Source organism: Crinia signifera, chromosome 7, assembly GCF_055691185.1.
Source record: "Crinia signifera chromosome 7, ASM5569118v1, whole genome shotgun sequence".
Taxonomy (NCBI): domain Eukaryota; kingdom Metazoa; phylum Chordata; class Amphibia; order Anura; family Myobatrachidae; genus Crinia; species Crinia signifera.
The window spans coordinates 60,280,277-60,288,492 of NC_139223.1; the positions used below are offsets into that span (position 1 = coordinate 60,280,277).

Genomic DNA, 8,216 nt, shown 5'->3' on the forward strand with positions numbered 1-8,216 from the left:
ATTACAAAAAAAAGATGTTTCTATTGAATATTAATCTCAAGTCTCCTGGATATTAGTCATGTGTGAATACAAGAGCTGCAGATTTACGCCAGTTTGCTCCTGTCACAAAATGGCCATTGTCACTGTAGTTAGACCATACTAATAAGTGTAAAAGTGTTCCATAATTTGTATTCTATTATTGCATTATCTTACAAGACTCAAACAATTCCTATACTTATTACCTCACAGTTATTTTTTAAAGGATAATTGTAGATTTTAAATCGGCTATGTGCTCCTTTATCCAGAACTCTATTATGTTCCAAAACCATTAAAAATCTATTTGCCTCTGCTGCTGTGCTGTGGTCATGTATTGCCCAGATGGTCACCAAGCTCTTCTTCATCCTATCACTGTAAACTTTTGTATACAAACCAAAGAGCAGTAAGCTGAAAGTATTGTTTATGGTCTATTAGAGCAGAGCAAACTCACGATAGTGTAAAGGACTTGAAGGTAAAAAATAAGCTATTGTTTTATATACATTAGTTTTTCTTAGTGCTTTCCTCTGAATATGGATGTGCCATCTCCACAGAGATGGAGGCAGCCATTTTATTGCCTGATTTATACAGATTCTTAATTAACTAGTAACCAATACCTCATAAATATTATTCAAAAAAGGGAGGGGGGAGAAAGGGGAGATGAGAGGTATGTCCGCACTGGTCAGTGGTTTAGAGCCACTGTTGTCCTGGATAGGGGATAGTGTTGTCTGTCTGTAAGAAAACTGGTGATTATTCCTAAATTGAATATATTGGTCCTAGACAATCATCCAATTTTTAAATTTGATGTGTCTGTTTATTGGACCACCAGTGGTGCCCCCTGAGTATGAGCCGTATTAATGAGAACACAGATTCCAAGGGAGGAAAGAAGAGAGGAAAGATATACTCTTGGTGGGGGCACTCTTATCTTGTTGACAGGGTTTACGCTTTTATTGCTGCGGTTAAAATATAGCTTTTATTATCATTATTTAAAAATTATGACCCATGATTAAATATTCCTACTCCTTGCAGCGCTATGCAAAATATTTCTTTGGTATGGGGTGTATGTCAGACTTAAATTGTCTGATGGCTGTGGAAAGAGAAATAATTTTCATGCATTTGATACTACAGTGATCCTCATATATCCCATAATTGTTCTACCACTGTGTTGGTAATAGTTTGGGAGAGATAATCATAGGTCACTTTGTAAGGATCGCATGAAAAAAATAAAAATTGAAAAAAGTAAAAAAAGGGTTGACACAAAATGTCGACAAAAATTTATATATAGGAAACACAATGGATTCTCTTTCATTGACAGGTATGACCTCAATCAAGCCGGCGGATGTTGATATATAGCCTGGTCTCCCAGCCCTCCCTCTGAAAAATAGCTAGTATGCTGTATGATTAATATGCAGGTATGATCTGTTATAAGAGAGAGGAGAGGTCCGCTGGACGTATCCAGCGGTTACCTTGCTGCCGGAGATCGTTTGGTGGGAGCTGGGAGCCACGAGTAGCCGCCGTGCTGGTCCGTCCCCGTCTGTCAGCTGTGCGCCGGTCACGTGAGTGCACCACGTGATCGGCAATCCGACGTACGTTTCGCTGAGCGCTTGTTCACGGGAGGTGTGGCTGTGTGTGGGGGAATCCTCTTAGATATGGTACGTGGCAACCAATCAGGGGTCTATTAGGTTGATTGATGGCTGTTGTTGTCCACTGCTATGGCTGCAATGATTAGCCATTGAGGAGTGGGGGCTTGGTTGCCTCAGCCAATGGTAACATCACTCGTGCTGTGTGATGAATACTAGCTGTCATTTTAAGTTGCCGTGTGCTGTTTTTTTGCAGAGAGTTTGAGGATTCAATGTTTATGTTGTCTGTGGTGGTTAAATTATTAACCCCACATTGCTCGAACACCTTTTAAGATATTAGCTTATGGTTTGAGATATACCATGTTGATCTATTCCGTCCTGTGGTAGCTGGACGTAGGGTTTAAGGTTTAAAGGGAAATTTCCTTTTTTATAAGGGTAGTTAAAAAAGAGTCTTTGTTAAAAGAAGAAGTTATTGTCGTGGGTGTCCATCTGGTGCTTAGCTAAGCACCAGATGGACACCCACGACAATACGATCAAACCAGTGCTGGATCGCCCAAACTCTGCCGATCTTGGAAGCTAAGCAGCAAAGGGCCTGGTAAGTACTAGGATGGGAGACCACCTAGGAACACCAGGTATCGTATAATGTATTAGGACCTCTGGCAAATATATAATCACCATAATAAAGAAATATCACAGCATAGTCCGGCTACTTATTCACTCATAGCCTCGATCACCTCATTATCCTTTTACCACTGCACACAAGTATACTCACACCAGGTATCTTATAATGTAATAGGACCCAAGGTAAACTAATAATCACAAATAATAAAGAAATATCACACAGCAGAGCCTGGCTATTTATTCACTCACAGCCCCCGTCACCACATCATCCGCTTACCACTGTATATATGTATATCCACACCCTGTATAATACATAGTCACAATTAATCTCACTAGGTGCACATTATTAGGAGACCTGGGAGACACATAAATATGTACATAACCTACGGTGTTTGATCCACCAATATACCCAAACAAGAACTTGTGCGAATAACTTCTTCTTTTAACAAAGACTCTTTTTTAACTACCCTTATAAAAAAGGAAATTTCCCTTTAAACCTTAAACCCTACGTCCAGCTACCACAGGACGGAATAGATCAACATGGTATATCTCAAACCATAAGCTAATATCTTAAAAGGTGTTCGAGCAATGTGGGGTTAATAATTTAACCACCACAGACAACATAAACATTGAATCCTCAAACTCTCTGCAAAAAAACAGCACACGGCAACTTAGAATGACAGCTAGTATTCATCACACAGCACGAGTGATGTTACCATTGGCTGAGGCAACCAAGCCCCCACTCCTCAATGGCTAATCATTGCAGCCATAGCAGTGGACAACAACAGCCATCAATCAACCTAATAGACCCCTGATTGGTTGCCACGTACCATATCTAAGAGGATTCCCCCACACACAGCCACACCTCCCGTGAACAAGCGCTCAGCGAAACGTACGTCGGATTGCCGATCACGTGGTGCACTCACGTGACCGGCGCACAGCTGACAGACGGGGACGGACCAGCACGGCGGCTACTCGTGGCTCCCAGCTCCCACCAAACGATCTCCGGCAGCAAGGTAACCGCTGGATACGTCCAGCGGACCTCTCCTCTCTCTTATAACAGATCATACCTGCATATTAATCATACAGCATACTAGCTATTTTTCAGAGGGAGGGCTGGGAGACCAGGCTATATATCAACATCCGCCGGCTTGATTGAGGTCATACCTGTCAATGAAAGAGAATCCATTGTGTTTCCTATATATAAATTTTTGTCGACATTTTGTGTCAACCCTTTTTTTACTTTTTTCAATTTTTATTTTTTTCATGCGATCCTTACAAAGTGACCTATGATTATCTCTCCCAAACTATTACCAACACAGTGGTAGAACAATTATGGGATATATGAGGATCACTGTAGTATCAAATGCATGAAAATTATTTCTCTTTCCACAGCCATCAGACAATTTAAGTCTGACATACACCCCATACCAAAGAAATATTTTGCATAGCGCTGCAAGGAGTAGGAATATTTAATCATGGGTCATAATTTTTAAATAATGATAATAAAAGCTATATTTTAACCACAGCAATAAAAGCGTAAACCCTGTCAACAAGATAAGAGTGCCCCCACCAAGAGTATATCTTTCCTCTCTTCTTTCCTCCCTTGGAATCTGTGTCCTCATAAATATTAGGCAGTTGATCACTGAGGTCACGGCATGCCTAGACAATTGTTACTGTTCAAAAATGGATGCCTCCACCACTTAAAATGAGTCCTGTACTAAGCAGGGACATTAAAATACCCTAAATTCAGTTATTGTGAGGCGATTAGAATTATCTGTACTTTTGTAGTTTCACAACGGCTCAGCCCGCGGATCGCATCATATGCAAATCATATGTGATTTGCATAGAATAAAATCTATTCCACGCTGACGTGGATAGTGGGGGTATAAACAAGTCAGGACTATGCATACCGCGTCCGCTCGCCACGCTCCGGGCTGACGTGGATAGTGGGGGTGTGCTAAATCGCATCGTATAAAATTGATGTGATCCGCAGGCAGTGCCGCCATGAAACTAGACAAGTACCGAATTGTCAATGGTAATCTTAAATTTAATACACTGGATTGTGTTGTAAAACGACAATATCGAAGAAACAGAATGACAATTTATTTTTATATTTAGTGGTATTAGTTTGGATTTCTCTTAGAAATGCACCTTAGACCATGAAGAACATGCACTGCAATCTCTGCACTTCCCTACTTGTGGAAATAATAACTGGCGTACTGTAGTTATGAAAGGAAGACAGAACACATAGAATGCATATAATAACTTTATTAAAAATATACATACAAAACATTACTGAATAGAGTTTGCATTGGTGGACTTCGTATTTGTATATATGTACATGTCTTACTAGAGACCGGTCAGGAATCTTAAGCTGGGTACACATGAGACAGTACGACCATCGGAACAGTAGGTCGGTCAGCTGTACACACGGAACCATATAGCACATGATCGTTCAGCGGCCACACCCAGGTGCATGATGTCGTTACAGATAACTTTGGATCTGCCTGTAGTGAAGGCAGATCAGAAGACACAATGAGCAAACTTTGGGAGTCCGTAATAGTTCATACACACTGGCCCATGTGTACGATATGTCGGTCCCATCCGTGGGATCGGACAATATAACACCTAAGGTGTACCCAGCTTTACGGTATTATATATGTATCGGTGGTCACAAAGCTTACACACAATCATAGTTTTCTATATCTACACATGACATTATATTTTACATCTCTTCTTACTTTTCTATATGGTTCCAGTGTTCTATATATATATATATATACAGTATATATATATCTCCTTCTAAGTGCAGAAGATTCATGTTCACAGAACTGCAGCAATTGTCATATGTACATACTGTATCTGTAACAAGTTCTCTCTGTAATAGACCTACATTAAGGTGTGCATAGTAAAATGATGCTACCCACACAACTGTGGTACTGTATATGTATATGACCGGTTCTGGGAACTTTGCACATATATTTGTGAATATTTCTTGTATCTACAGTATGTATCATAAGATAATGCATTTATCAGTCTTATTAAAACTGCTATATACATTTGTGGGGAAACACTGTGGTTTAGTGAGAAATGACAGATTAAATCCTTCACAGATTGTGCACAATTAAAACTTGTTCTCTATTTCATCCAATCATTCTGTGGCGCATCTTTCTCCACAGCAGTACTCTGGGGTAGATTTATTAAGCTCGGTGAAGTGATAAACTGTCTGTTTTTTTTATCACCGGCCAATCAGCTCTTACCTGTCATTTTTCAAACCAAGCCTGTAGCTTCACAGGTAGGAGCTGATTGGCCGGTGATAAAAACAAGACAGTTTATCACTTCACCAAGCTTAATAAATCTACCCCTCAGTCACATGGGTTGGTCAGCTGACACCCCCAGCAACCGGGCAATGCACTGAGGATATCCCTAGATGCCTGCATTAATTAATTAATGCATTAATTCCCATGGAATAAATGCATTGCCTATTCTGCCGAGTGTAATCCCATGTAGTGTGTCTTAAAGCGGCTGAATCATCTTGGTCCTTCATAGTTGGGATGAGGAATCCTTGCAATGGACGACCCAAAATGGCTGCACACCCTTTATAGTATCTCCACGGTCTCTGTATTTCATGTACAGCTAAACCCCCATATTGTGTTTATAGTATCTGTATTATGTTCATCATTGTATTCTCCTTTTAAAGCAAAGGGCTTTCTGATTATATATTGCGGCAGTGCTGTCAGTGTGCCACATACCACAGCAACGTGGGCCTTTCTGCTATGAGAAACAAGCAAAGTACACGATCACATGACCATGATCACATGACCTGATCATATTAGAACTTGGTTGGAGGCTTCTGCATTTAACTGTTTACTTAAATCAGATGCTAAGAAGAACAGCATAAATAAAGACATGGATATACTATTGCGGCAGTACCACAGATTCACAATTACAAATGACAACTCTGTATCTATACAGTAGATTGCTTTCACCGCGTCGTTTAAATATTGTACATCAATGAGACTGCAATATTTGTGTACAGAGAACAACCGATAAATTATTAACCCTTTGAGTGCCACGTGAATTTGTCAAAATCGCATCGAAAATTGCCACTCAATCCTTTTTTTACTCATCGTAATGACCGGTAATGTTTAGCTTATATAGGAAATATAATCTTTTTTTTTTTTACCCAACATTTTCTATTTGAATTCATATAACAAATGTGAGCGAATATTTTGAACATCCGTCACAGAGATGTTGGCACGCAAAGGGTTAATATGCATCTTCTCCTGTTATGGGGGGGGGGGGGTCCATGCTTACAAACATGTCTGCGTTCTGTGCAATAACTTTAAAACATCAGCATATGTTTAACTTTTCCCCTGTGATGTCATTGACACCCCTGTCTCTGCCAACTGGCTAATGCTATGAGGAGGAAATGCAGATTGATCAAACAAGATTTGTCCCAGCTAGCAAGCCAGAAGATAAACAGTGATTTCATTTAACTGCGCCGAGCACGCAAGACACAGGAGGTGCGCGTATATCCTGAAACTTTATAGGCTGCCACTTGGCACAGAGCACAATCCGTTGTGAGCCCCTCTGGCAATAAGGGTAAATTATATCCTCCTCATCCTCCTGACATTTCTTTGAACATTTAGCGTAACCCGTTTGGTTAATATTTGCATTTATTTGGTTTGAAAATTAAATCCTCTCTACAGATCCTGTTCACGAGAGCTGTGTCCACATTCAGTGCCAATAAAACACAGCTAAGAAAAAACCCCATTGCTACTGTTAAAAGCAAATACCAAGGCTGAGCTTTAGTATTACACTGATATATTATGAAACCCTACACAATGTGTTTCTTCCATAGGCAAAACTGGAGGTCGGCAGATAGAGATATTGGGGAGCAAAGCAAAAAAGGAGCAAGTAACTGACTACCTGGGTAACACTGTGCTGCACTGCAGGTGGGGCAGATGTAATGGGGCATACACATGGGGCGATTTTAGAGCATTTTTCTAAGCGATCTGACTTAATTTGACTAGATTGCTTAAAAAATGCCCCTACATAGATCCGTGTGTAGGGGCCATAGATATGGCCGGTCAGGGACAGCGTTCTCACCAGAGAACACTGGCCCGAACAGATTGCTCAGCACAGATCTAGCATCACTCAGCAAAATCTCTACGTGTAGGACCCATAACATGTGCAAAGAGATTTAGATTTGGGAGGGGTGCGTCCTAGTGCAAATGTAAATTGCAGCGTACAAAATAAAGCTGTCCAGCATCTGTGTGTTACATGCAAAAGCAGCCAGCATTTGCCCTGCATGCAATTTGCCCTGCCCTACAAAATTGTAGTTGTTTTTTTTTTTAATAAAAATAGTTTTCTCATTTTCAAAATTAACTTCTGAAGGTAAAATTGCCTGTTAAACAAACCATGTCCACTACAAATTCAACTTGTTAAGTAATGATCAAGGCAAAAGGATATTCAGAAAAGGTCTAGAAATAGGTTTAAAAAAAATGGCTTTTATTTTATTTGTTATTTATTTGTAACATCTACTTTTGGAAGCCTGCTTATTTAGCCCTTGTTGCCTATACTGTAGTTTCCCGGAGACTCCTGCATTATTGTGAGGACTCCCAGAGAAGGATACTCTCCTTTAAGGCATCTGACTAGCCTATGAAATTAGCAGGAGGTGGTTATAATGATACAAATTGTATCATCAAACGCAGCGCATTCCTTACTCCGCTGCAACATATTTAGTCTATACAGTGGGTTAGATCAGAGGTTTCTACTCAAGGCACCCCAGCAGTCCAGATTATAAGTATATCCATGCATGACCACAGGTGACTAAATTGATGCCTCAGCCAATCTGATGTAGCCATCTGTGCTGGGCCATAGATACATACAGAAACCTGGACCACTGGGGTGCCTTGAGGACTGCATTTTTAACCTCAGGGTAATATGATTATCTCAGCTCCAAGGAAGCAGACTATAACAGCATATATTTTCAGT

At 40.3% G+C, this 8,216-nt stretch overlaps 1 pseudogene; it reads left to right on the forward strand.

The window, feature by feature from the left end:
• Window positions 1–2,117: 2,117 nt before the first annotated feature.
• Window positions 2,118–2,236, forward strand: LOC146025351 (5S ribosomal RNA; annotated as a pseudogene).
• The last annotated feature ends 5,980 nt before the right edge of the window (window positions 2,237–8,216 follow it).